Here is a 13,059-nt window from a genome sequence, read left to right as displayed (position 1 = left end):
CAGAGAACTAGCAACCCCATCAACAAATCATCAACCTGTGAAGGGGAATAAGCTATGCTTTTGCACTCTGCAGCACTGCGCGGCGACACACACGAGAGAGAAAGTGAAGCAGATTCTTTAAAATGTATAACTGCACTATCTGATAAAGATCTACTAAAATTGAACCTTCTTTTGGGGAAGGAGAACTCTGTTAAAGTAATCCTGAAGGTTACCAAATCAGAAAGGAACTCTGAAAACTCATCTAAAAATTCAGAGGAAGGACCTGGTGGACGATACAAAGTTACAAAAAAAGAGGTTTTCCTGCCTTGAAACTTGGATCAGGGAAACCAAGGGTTAAATGTTCAAAAGAGTTGTAGGCATTAACTGTTTTGGGAGTAATCAGTAAGTCAGACTGGAAGATTGTTGCTACTCCTCCTCCTCGCCCAGAACTTCTGGGTATGTGAAAATTTAAATAGCTTGAAGGAGTTGCTAAGGAGAACTTAGTATATGGTTGTTTGGTTTTTGGTATATGTCTATTTTGAATGAGAAATGGGGGTAGAGATGGAAAAAAAGGGCTATATTAACAGATGTTATGACACAGAAAAGACTGGATGTAATTTTCCTACAAGAAACACACACTGATAGCACGAATGAAATAGATTGGGGCTTATGGTGGGGAGGGCAGCATGTCCTTAGCCATGGGACTGATCTAAGTGCTGGAGTTGCCATTCTGTTTTCTTCTAAGTTAAATGTAACTCTTATTTCCAGCACAGAGGTGGTGAAGGGCAGAATGCTTATAGAAAAAACCTTTAAAATACTGAAGGAAGAACTAAATAATATTGGATAATATTGTCACTACAAAAACCAAGAGAGCTGTGCAGGAGTTAGAGGACCAGATAAGGAACGTGGAAAATGCCCTTAAAGAGAATCAGCAAAATGATCTTTTACGATCAAAAAAGGGGGAGCTCAACTCTTTCCTGCAGGAGAGAGCAAAAGGATCTTTAGTCCGAGCACACTTCACCAGACTGCAGGAAATTGATTCACCAACCACCTTCTTTTTTTAACCTTCAAAAAAATAGATGGTGTGTCTCTGTCTCCCGGATGGGAAGGTGACCACAGACCCAACGGAGATGAGGAGGCATGCCGTGGACTTTTACACGGACTTGTTCAGGGTGGACGGCTGTAATGTGGATGCTGCTGCGGAACTTCTTCAAGGACTTCCTCAGTTGGATCCAGGAGATCGGGAGGCTCTGGGTTTGGATATAACTCTGGATGAACTGACTGCTGCTGTGTCTCAGATGACATCTGGAAAGGCTCTGGAATAGATGGTCTGCCTCCAGACTTTTTTAAACATTTCTGGGATCATGGGACAGGACCTTTTGGATGTCTTTATAGAGTGTCTTATGAAAAAGACACTTCCAGCATCTTGTAGGCGTGCAGTTCTTTCTTTGATCCCTAAGAAGGGAGATTTAGCCCATTTAAAGAACTGGAGACCAGTAGCTCTTTTATGTACAGACTACAAGATTCTTTCAAAGGTCTTATCAAACAGACTGAAAACTGTTATTGATTTTCTAATTGGTGCAGATCAATCATATTGTGTACCTGATAGGTCTATGTTTGATAATTTGTTTTTAATGAGAGATGTTTTTGATATTTGTAAAATTTATGACATTAATGTTGGTATCATATCCATTGACCAGGAGAAGGCCTTTGACCGAGTGGATCATGATTTTCTTTTTACTACCTTACAGGCTTTTGGTGTTGGGGAAGGTTTTCTGTCTTGGGTAAAGCTGTATCGAGGTGCCTGTTGTGTGGTGAAGGTCGGAGGTGGGTTGAGTGTTCCAGTGCCAGTTAGGAGAGGGATCAGACAAGGCTGCCCCATTTCAGGCCAGCTTTACAGTATTGCCATTGAGCCTCTCCTCTGTCGGTTGAGGAGTAGACTGCGAGGTCTCTCCCTGCCAGAGTTGGCTAACATGCCCCCTGTTATTGTATCTGCATATGCTGACGATGTAAACATATTTATTTGCAATGAGGGAGACGTTCAATAGCTACAAGAAAGTTTGTCCTTGTATGGATAAGCTTCCTCTGCTAAGGTGAACTGGGGAAAAAGTGAGGCTTGTTTAGTGGGGGAGTGGGGTGTGGGGAGCATTCCTTCTCTTCCTGGTAACCTTAAGTGGGGAAAAAGGGGTATAAAAAGTCTTGGAGTTTTTATTGGGAATGAGGATTTTCAGAGACAGAACTGGGAGGGAGTGCTGGAAAAGGTGGAAGCCAGGTTGTCTAAATGGAAATGGTTGCTACCTCACCTGTCCTATAGGGGACGAGCTCTGATAGTGAATAACCTGGTTGCACCATCTCTGTGGCACAAGCTCATCGTGTTGGTGCCACCATCAGGCCTACTGAAAGAAGTGCAGCGGCTCCTGGTGGACTTTTTCTGGTCAACACTGGCTGAGGGCATCGGTCTTGTATCTCCCTGTGGCAGAAGGAGGACAAGGACTTGTAGACATTCTGTCCAGAACCGCGGCTTTCAGACTGCAGACGGCACAGAGGCTGTTGTATGGCTGCAGTCGCTGCTGGTTAGCCCCTGCTCGATTGCTACTTAGGTGTGATGGCCGGCTTGGACTGGATAAACAATTATTTCTGCTAAGACCATCTGAAGTTGACCTGACAGGACTCACATCTTTCTACACCTCGGTGATTAATGCCTGCTAGACACTGAAGGTCACAAGGAATCAGGACTCTGGGCCAGGGATGTGGATCTATGAGGAACCACTGTTTCACAACAACTTCTTTAGAAACGCTACTTTTTCTTCTGCTACATTAAGAACAAAATTTGTTGAGGCCGGCATTGGGTTAAATTACCCAGAATGGAGTTTTAATCACAGACCAATCTGCCGATACTCCCAAAGGAAGTACCCCAACGTCACTCATGGCACGGATCAATCAGCCGATACGCAGACAGTCACTCATGGCTTTAAAACGCTGCGCGAGAAGACTTCTTTCTCTTTTCCGGTGAATTTTTAACCCAATAGGAGAGGCTCCATTTCACGTAAAATACCAGAAGAAAGCTGACTGGAAGTAGCTTTCGTTTTCCTGCGTCAAAAGTCACGGATCGCAGTGTTCCATCGTGCATAGCGGCTGCGCCAGCTGGGGAAACAGAAGCCTTTGAAGCTGACCACGGAGTGAGTTTCGTTTTCCCCTTTCTTTGGACGAATCGGCGGGGAGGACGCTCCTTTGCTGATTACTTCCCGAAAATCCATCCTCTTCAACTCGTGAGCATATCAAGCTCTCTGCTGTAGCACCAAACTGACTGAACTTTCCCGAGGGGCGGACCGGTGCCGGAAAACCCTCTGCGCGGCCGAAACCAAGCCGCAGTTGCCTTGGAAACGCCAATCTTCCACGGACAGGGAAGAATCTCACAGTAAAATCAATTTCCTTTCCTTTTTGATGCATTAGAAGTGCTGCTCAGGCGAGAGACAGGTAGATTCAGGCTTTTGAATTAATGCTGATGTTTTTTTTTATCTGTGCTGATTAAGAGTTTGTTCATTTGGTTGAAATAAGTGTGTGTTTCTTTATTCTCTTTCTGTGCTTTCCTGGCCTCTTATTGTTTCTGCTTTGAGATAGTTATAAAGTTATCACATTCAGCCACGTGGGGTCCCGTGGTTGCCACCATCTTGATTACAGATTGTTCCTCCCCCATTTCTCTTTGTTCCTCTCACCACATGGAGAACAAAGGGGGGGAGGTCCCTCATTTAGCTACACCCATTCACACACACAGCTACATAGTCTGGCAAGGTGTTTTGCTTTTTTCTGCTGCTATTGTTAATACATTTTTAATAATTTTACCAATATTAAGCTTGATGTTTTAACGTTACATGATCAATTGCACTGTTATCATCATACCTGCTGTTGTTTGTTAATGCATTTAATCATTCGCTGATTTTAAGTAGGATGTATTAGTTTACATGAGTAATTGCACTGTTATAATCATACCTGCTGCTAACGGACATTAGTGAATGTATTAATATCTGACACATTTTGGACAATCTCAGACGCCAGTAAACTGACTCTTATGGTTTTATTTCTTTGTTTTCTATCTCGTTTTAATTTTTATTTTCGATTTTTCTTTTTTTAAACTAGTCATTTAATCTACCTCGTGTTTATTTTTCTAGTCGCGTGTAGTGTTTGCATAGATGTCAGATTTTCTGTAATCCTGAACTATTAGAATAAAGACATCATTGGTTAATCTGTAGTGGTTTTGGTTGTTCATATAATGGAGGGTTTATCACTCAGTGCGAATCCACCCCGTTTTGGTAATAGTGCAAATAAACAGAGATAGAAGGTTCTTTTTGTTAATTTAATAGCTTTGCTGATAACTTGACTGGGGCCACTAGACTGGTGGATACCTGGATTTTAACAGCCGGTCCAGGAACCCTCCAGAGGTGAATCCGAAACCCGGTAAGTAGATAATTCAAGGCTACAATTATCCACCTAAGAACACTAAATTGATTTTGCCTTCGATGTTGAATAGGATTAATAATTAACTATAACCCCAGTTCTAGTTAACCATCCATTCATTATCTGCAGGACATTATTTTTGCACAACATCGGCATTACTAAACTGGGCCACCTCACCAAAACATCCCTGGAAACGCTCAGTGACATTACAAACATCCAGTCCTACAGAGTGCTGAATAGGATTATGGAGGAAGTCTGGCAGTCCTTGTCTGAACTAATGAGAAGGTTTGCTAAGAATCACGCTGGCCAGTGGAAGGATGACAGCGTGTATATTTTTCCCTCTCTGAGCGTCTGTCCAGCTACTGAGGAGCAACAGGAGGAGAGTGGGTTTCTTCTCAGCATGAAAACACCAGAGCTGGGTATTTTCAGCTCATGTGGGAAGAAGCAGCTGTACTACAACTGTGTGAAAGTGCTGAATTTTACTCTCTGGCTGGGGTGAAGGAGTCAAAATGGTGTGAGGTATTTGCCTCAGACGTTACCTCTAAAGGCAGGTGGAGGGTCCTGTATAAACCCCCTGTTGAGAAAAGGATGGCGGACCTTCAGTGGAGGATTATACATGGAGCAATAGCCACAACCAGACACAGAGCTCACCTGGATCCAGGCACTGGGGAGGGCTGTCCGTTCTGCACTCACAGGGAAACGTTAGATCACTTAGTGGTGGGTTGTCCTCGGCTAGTTGGTCTTTTTAAAGTTTTGAAATGATTGGTGGAAGCTTTGGGTGAGGTTTTCTCTCTTCCTCTATTTGTTTTTGGACCCAGATACACAGTGAGGAGAAAACTGAAATTAGTTTTAATTAATGTTTTGTTTGGGGTGGCTAAACTAGCCATTTGGAGAACCACGAAGAATCAGATCCTGGGTCAGGATTGGACAGATGTGGTGCAGAGTCTGAAAGGTCTGGTTGCAGCTCGTCTGAGAGTGGAGCATGCTTTCTACAAACTGACTAATAATTTGGAGCCTTTTAGGGCACTGTCGGGGATTAGAGATGTTTTATGTTCAGTAGAGGAAGATGGCTCACTGGTTCTTAATATTTAACGTGCGTGTGTTTTTTTGTGTGGTAATGGTTGCTTTTTATTGTGATGATGGAAACAGACTATGTTTTCTGATGTAAAGTAAATAAACAATGTCAAGGTCTCTCTCTCTCTCTCCAAGGCATCTATTACTCCAGTGACTCGACCTGTCAATCACCCTTAGCTGTAGCGGGAGGTGGTGAGCAGATACACTTTCTGTCAGTGCGCACCTTTCCTGTACCCCGAGTTCTCCTATTCTTCTGTATTGCAGAGGACCTTCTACGCATGTACAACTTTAAACAAGAATAAACAGGCAAAGATTTTTGCGCCCTAGGACGGAAATACTCGTCTTTAAAGATTAATTATTTATTTTGCATATCTAAAAAATATACAGTAATGTCCATCCATCCATTTTCTGAAACGCTTAATCCCAAATGAGGTTGCGAGGTCTGCTGGTGCCTATCTCCCGCTGTCTACGGGCGAGAGGTGGGGAACACCCTGGACAGGTCTCCAGTCCATCGCAGGGCAACACAGAGACAAACAGGACACACAACCATGCACACACACACTCACACCTAATGAGAATTTAGAGAAGCCAATTAACATAACAGTCCAGAGTACCTGGAGAGAACCTAGGAATGCTCAGCATGTATACAGTAATATATTTTGAATTAGTTTACATTTAAAATGAAATAATAAAAAATATCTAAATATATATAGAATACACATACATCTGAAGATGTTTCTCCTTCATTAACCCTGAGTGAATGTAGCCTTGGCCTGGAGGAATCAAAGTTATCGGGTGGCATCCACCGCTCACTGGCTGTTTGACCCTGAACCACAACAGCCTCCCAGTAGTGGGTTGGCAGTGGTGGCAGAGTCACTGCCCATCTCCTCCTCCTGGCTTCCAGCTAACCTCCTCCCTCCTACTCCATAACCAGCATGAGGCTTTTTCCGCTGCCTCCCCCATCCTGCGAGCTGCAACCTTTTTTTCCCTCCCTCCTAGTCCAATGGCTGTGAACATTCTTCATACCGACTGGGCAGGGAACCCTTGACAACCAACCTCAACTGGGAACAACCATTACTGCCATCCCTTCTCTCTGCACTCATGCAGAAGGTTTTCATACTTTCTGCTTTTCCTTTCGAATGCTTGTTCACACCCCTCTTCCCATGGTACAGTCAGTTCAATAAGGCGATTCTTCCAACCACATCTGGCCTCAGGGATGTCTGGACAAACTGTGGGAACTTCAACCTTCCCCCCAGGTCAACCTTCATTTCCCAGGATTGGGCCTTTTGCTGTAGACTATGTTTTGCTGTAACTGTGGTTGGTGGCTTTTCCCCTTCCCTTACAAACTGGATTGATGTTGCCTTTGGATGTTTCTGCTGTTTCTTCTTCCTCTCCTCCTCTAGGGCGTTGGCAAGTGTCATCAGCACCTTGTCATGGCACCACCTGTATCTTCCTTGGGCAAGTGCAATTTTCACCCAGACAGGATATGGGCCATGGTCCCTTTCTACCCGCAGAGCTTGCACAGTGGGCTCTCAGATAGTCCCCACCTGTGCAAATTAGCTGGGGTTGGGATTGTGTCATACACTGATCATAGTAAGAAGGAGACACGAAAATGGCTCCAGCCTCCAAAGCTCTGCCCAAGTAATCTTACACTTGGTCCAGGCTCCTTGGGAAGATAGCGCCACAGCCTTTGGCCGTTGTTGAAGTTGAAATTGTCCCAATCTTATGTACGGGCCTACTGAAGTGAAGCTTGGAAAAATCCCCAGTCACTTCGGTGGATACTTGTTGACTTTCGTCTGCATCCCTTCCACGCTTGTCATTGGGGCTTCATACACAGTCAGTAACCATGTGAGCCTTGGCAGCAGCCCGTGTTGATAGAGCCACGCTTTAAATTTTCCTGGAAGTCCTTCCTTCTCAATACTTTTCAACCATTCCTCTGTCTGCTTCTCTGTATTGACCATGTTGTTTCGGTCGGCCAGTTAGTTGTCAAACCATTTTCCTAGAGACTTGATTGGGTTTTCCTCCACCGACGGGATCACCTCCTCTTGCACATACAGCCTAAACTTGTTGGTCAACTTCCCATTTCTGATCACCATGCTTCTGGATTTCTTTGGCTTGAACTTCAGTCTAGCCCATGTTGCCATTTGGTCCAGAGATGAAGTGAACATTCCCTTGATGTGTTGAGGGATGTGGTAGTGGTCAAGTACTATGTGGATTCGGGCGTGAGGGATAGATCCATAGGCATTGGCCAAATCCAGCCAGACTACTGTAAGGTTGCCATTTCTGGTCTTGGCCTTACGGATCATCTAAGTGAGAACACCTGTGTGCTCCAGACAACCAGAAAAGCCTGGAATTCCGCCTTTCTGGATAGCTGTGTTGATTTATTTGTTCTCAGTCATATAAAAGGTCAACCTCTTGGCCAATACAGAGAAGATTTTACCTTCCACGCTAAACAGTGATATTGTTTGAAATTGCTCAATGGTTAAGGAGTTCTCTTCCTTTGGTACGAAACATGCTTCTGCCCTCTTCCTGCACGATGGAATGGTACCCTTTCTCCAAATTCTTCTGTACAAACTGACTTCCCACTTTCTTCTCCTCTACTCCAAACTGCTCACTTGCCAAGTCGTAGGTTAATGTTGTGAGAGTGTTAACTTTCTACTCAGCTGTCCCAGCCAGTGTGCGTTCTAGAATCTTGTCGAGGTCTTGATCTAGTTGGTTTTAGATGATTGATGGTAAATTATTTATTTTACCTTCCCAACTTGTCTGTTCACCCACGTTCTGTAAGTAAAGTCAGTTATGCACTCCCAGCTTGCACACTACTGCCACCTTCTGTTCTGGAGTTGTAAACGTCACTTGATATCTTACTCAATAAGCATTAAGTTCTGTCAGAATAACTGAATTTAGTAAATGTTAACTTATTCCACATCATGTTTAAATAACATTAATTATGTTTAACCACAAAACATGACTATATATAGTAAAACCAACACTTCACACTTAGATTAATTTAGCACACAACAAATCAGGCTTTTTTGAGTGTATGAGAACAGCAACTTTTAGCATGCACGAGGAGTAATGGGCTTGTGCACACTCTCACACATGCATAGTTTTGCTTTAATTATGTGTCGCTTAGATTCTGTAACCCACTGTACTGTGGGCTTAAGGAAAACTCTCTCCATCTCATGCAGTTCGTTTAAAATGCAGCAGCGCGTTTGCTCACTGGCACAAGGAAACTTGAGCAATTAACTCCTGTGTCGGCTACCTTACACTGGCTTACAGTTAGCTTAAGGATTTTAATTTAATACTATATGTCCTGGAGAATTCCAGTTTTCCTGCAAGCCCCCCTCCACTCTTTAAGTTTGTGTATTCACTCTACCTTGCTAAGTGTCCTTGTTGTAATGCAAATAACCTGTGACATGACCAGCCCTTCTACATGAGACTGCATAAAGCTGAAACAAACTGGCATCAGAACAAGAACATGCTCCAAACACTTTTCATTACCTGCCCCTGCAACATCAGACATTTTTGCAGGAGTGTCTTGATAAGTCATATATAAATCTTTTATTTAAGCAAACCTATTGACCAACCAGATATCATACGGGTCCTAGTTCCTGAGCTGAGAACAGGTCATAACCATGCTTTTCCAACAAGGCAAGGCAGAGCCTATTTATATTGCCCATTCACCAAGAGACTCATTTATGAGTACACAATGCTCAGTGCTGTGGTTCCTGTTGCAGAGATTGCACACCTGGCCTGCTTATAATATCAATGAAAAGAAATGTTAAAAAATAGAGTTTAGCACATATTCGAAAGTAAGAGTTGTAGTATGAACTACATGAGATTATCTATGCATGCTACTGTGAGGAGTCCAGTATTTGTGGGTTGTGTTTTCTCCCTCCACCACCAGGTTGCGCCGGGTTCTCGTTGGCCCTTTCACACACCTGCAGGTGGTTTCCTCATTACCTGAGGACTCTTAAGCTGCTGACTGCAACTACCTCGACGCCAGAGTGTTTGCCAATTTTGGGTACTCTAGCCAAGCTGAGTTTTGCTGAGTCAAACTGAGTTTTTGTCTATCTGAGTCCTAACCTTCTGTTTTGTCATTGCCTCTCGTTAGGAAGTCATCCTGCAAACTGGATGTTTTGGACCTTCTCCCCCCTGGAAGGATCGTCTTGAGCTTCATTCTGAGCAGGGGATTCAAACTGGAGGTTTGGACCTACTTTTCCCCAAAATGATTGTTTGAGCTTCACACTGAGCAGGGGGTTCATCTCCACAAGGACTGGTCAAGTACCAAAGGAAATCTAAGTGGCAGTCAGCTCCTCCGCTCCTAAAGGAAACAGCTTAACCTGGGTAAACCCTGTCCGCCCTCCAATGAGCAAACAATCTCTGGATCAACCACACCGACTGGATTCAGGGAAAGACACCTTTTCTGGAAACATGAGTCCAGTTGCTTTTTCTGCCTTTTGCAAATCGAAGCTCAAATTTCCCACTGAGTCTTAACTAATCACAAAAACTTTCACTTTTCAGTCCCAGTTTGCCAGCATTCAGGGCAGCACTTGACCCATCTCAACTTGTTTTCAATAAAACTGTTAAACCTTCCCCTGGTTCTTCTGAGTGGTTTTCTGCATGTGGGTCAGATCACTGAATAAGATTGTGACAGCTATTTTGTGGCACTACAATGATCTATAGTGTAATTATTGGCTATTATATGCTTATAATAACAATAAATAAATCTAAAAAAATACGGTTTGGCCTATCTTCCCAAAGTAAGAAAAAACAGAATGTTAGAACTGTAAATATACAGTTTATATTTATATATATTTAGTATAGATGTTTATATAACTTTTTTTAATGTATTTATTATTGTTTTACACTTGTGTATGCAAAATGACTAAATCAATTTGTCTATGTCATAAGTAATTATTGGCTTTTATATGCTTATAATAACAATGAAAAATCTAAAAAAAACAATAGAGTTTAGCCTTTTTCTCAAAGTAAGAGTTGTAGTGTGAACTAGATGAGGTTATCTATGTTTAGAGGCACTACAATTCTCTAAAGTGTAATTATTGGCTATTATAGGCTTATAATAACAAAGTCAAAATCTCCAAAAATACAGTTTGGCCTATCTTCCCAAAGTGAGAGTTGTAGTATGATCCAGATGAGTTCATCTGTGTATCCTACAAGTTTGAAGGCAGTACAGTGATCTATAGTGTAGTCATTGCTCATTTTATACTTATTCAAATAATAAAATAGGTGTCATTTGTCATTTAGGCTTTCGGAAATTCCTCAGAAAAGTATTATATTCGAATCCAATAAATATGATAATAATCCACCTCTCCTTTGTGACGCTTTTGAATATTTCTCTCTGCTTATTTTGCAACTTGCAGAGCTCGCTCCTTCTGCACATTTTTGGAGCAGCGATCTCCCCATAGAGTCCAATGTAATTCTCCCAGCGCAATAGGAGACTCGTTTTGAGGAAACTACTGTCAGGATTTGGTTTAAAGGTTTTTGATTGGACCCAAAAGCAGAAGCTCAGAGGCAGAGGTGAGTTCTTGGAGGGTTTAATGAGAGATCAAGCAACAAAACAGGTATCCAAAAATCCAACTTAAAAATGTTAAACAAAAACAGGAATCCAAAAATCCAACATAAAATCAAACACTAACCAGAACCATGGAAACATCAAGGGGAAACCAACAAGGAGCCAGGGTGAGGAAAGGTAAGACGAGGAACCAGCAAAGAGGGACTGCAGAGGGAGTGTATTTATGGCTGACTGAACAAAGGTAGAGCTAACGAGCTGATAGGGAACAGGTGAGATTAGAGCTGACGAGGAAGCCAAGGGAAAAGAACACAAGGAGGCAGCAGGGGATAGACAGAAAAACCTAAGCAACTTAAATGAATCCAGACACACCAAAAAAGCTAGAAAACAATGAAAAATCTGGCTAAACTTGAAACAGAAAACTTAAAGAAAAACAACAGAACAAAGATCGTTACAACTACGGTTGTAGCTCACTGTCTGCTCACTGTTTGCTCTGGTGTCTGTTTTGTAGAATAAATAATTTGCTGACGAGTTATTAATCCGGAAAAGACGAATTTGTGCATATATTGCCAACTTTACTGCAGTCTCACGATGCTGTCTCGGCTGCAGTGGAGGAGAGAGAGAGGAGAGATCGCCTGAGTTATATTTCCCCCCAAATAAATAACTGTCATTATCGTATAAATGGTCATTATTGTATAAATATTCTTGCTTTCTACAGCGTTCCAGCTTATGCAGCTATTTTCATTGTACAGATTAGTTATCATCTGATCGCCGCACTGGTGGCTCCGCTGAATTTATCCCGGTGTTGGCGACACTGATGATGTAGACCTAGTTATATTTATTAACAAATATGATTCCCCCCCTGCTCTCTGCTAAAACAGTCTCAAAGAGAGAGACTTTAGCTGAAACCAAAACTGAAGGGGGTGGAATGGTTCTCCAGCCACAGGCCAATGGGGCATTTACATCTGAAAAGGGTTGTGAAGTACTACTGTAATTTTCGTATCTATGTGATATCTCAATGGTGTTTGAATGTCACAATGGGCTGGCTCCACCCTACCTGTCAGAGCTTCTGTTGATCCTTGATCCAGATCAATTATTGAGATCCTCTATTTAACTGATTCTGGGGGTTCCATAATCCAAGCTGAAAACCAGAGGACACCTGGGTTTTGCCATAGTGGCTCCAAGACTCTGGAACATCCTCCTGATGAACGTTGAAATGGCCCCCTCTATTCATGTTTTTTTAAGTCATTGTTGAAAATTCACCTTGTAGCTCTGGCCTTCAACACATGCTGAGCTGGTCTCATGTATTTTTATTAGTTGTATTATTGTAATAAGTTAATGTTATTTTTTATGTTTGTGTAACTTGTAGTTATCTTTTTTTTCTCATTTGTTGCACTTTATGTTTGTTGTACAGCATTTTGGGCAGATGTCACTGCTTTTAAATGTGCTATAAAACTAAACTTGACGTTAATATCTTCATAAACATTGACATGATTGGACATGATAGCGGTGAAAGAATGGCTAAAGAGATACCCCTCGTAACACAGACCAGATCAGGAGCTGTTAGAACCTCTTTACCTTAGTCTAACACAAAATTATTTTGATGAGAAAGGCAAGGCAAGGCAAATTTATTTCTATAGCACAATTCAGTACAAAGACAATGCAAAGTGCTTTACATGATTAAAATATAGTAAAATAAAACAGAATCAAAGCAAGTACGAAAAAAAAGAAAAATAAAATTATATTAAAAAAAAATGCTGACTCCAACAATGACGTCTTTATCAACTTCTGTCAACCCTGTTGACTTTATAGGTGCGTGTTGGGATCTGGAGGTCTGTCCACCTTTCTCCAGCAGAGGGCGCCCTAGGTCTCCTGGAGCTGAAGCTGACTACCACACCTGCGGCTCGTTTGCTCATCAGGAGTCCAGAATTTAAGCAGTGGCAGAGCTACACTCCAGTGCCAGAGTGTTAAGCCAGTTACGGTTAGCAAGCCTGAGCCAACCAACCTGTCTAATTCTC

This window comes from Cyprinodon variegatus, unplaced genomic scaffold, assembly GCF_000732505.1.
Source record: "Cyprinodon variegatus isolate N-32 unplaced genomic scaffold, C_variegatus-1.0 Scaffold1894, whole genome shotgun sequence".
NCBI classification, from domain to species: domain Eukaryota; kingdom Metazoa; phylum Chordata; class Actinopteri; order Cyprinodontiformes; family Cyprinodontidae; genus Cyprinodon; species Cyprinodon variegatus.
The sequence above is the reverse complement of the archived record's forward strand: the minus strand, read 5'-3'. Positions refer to the sequence as shown.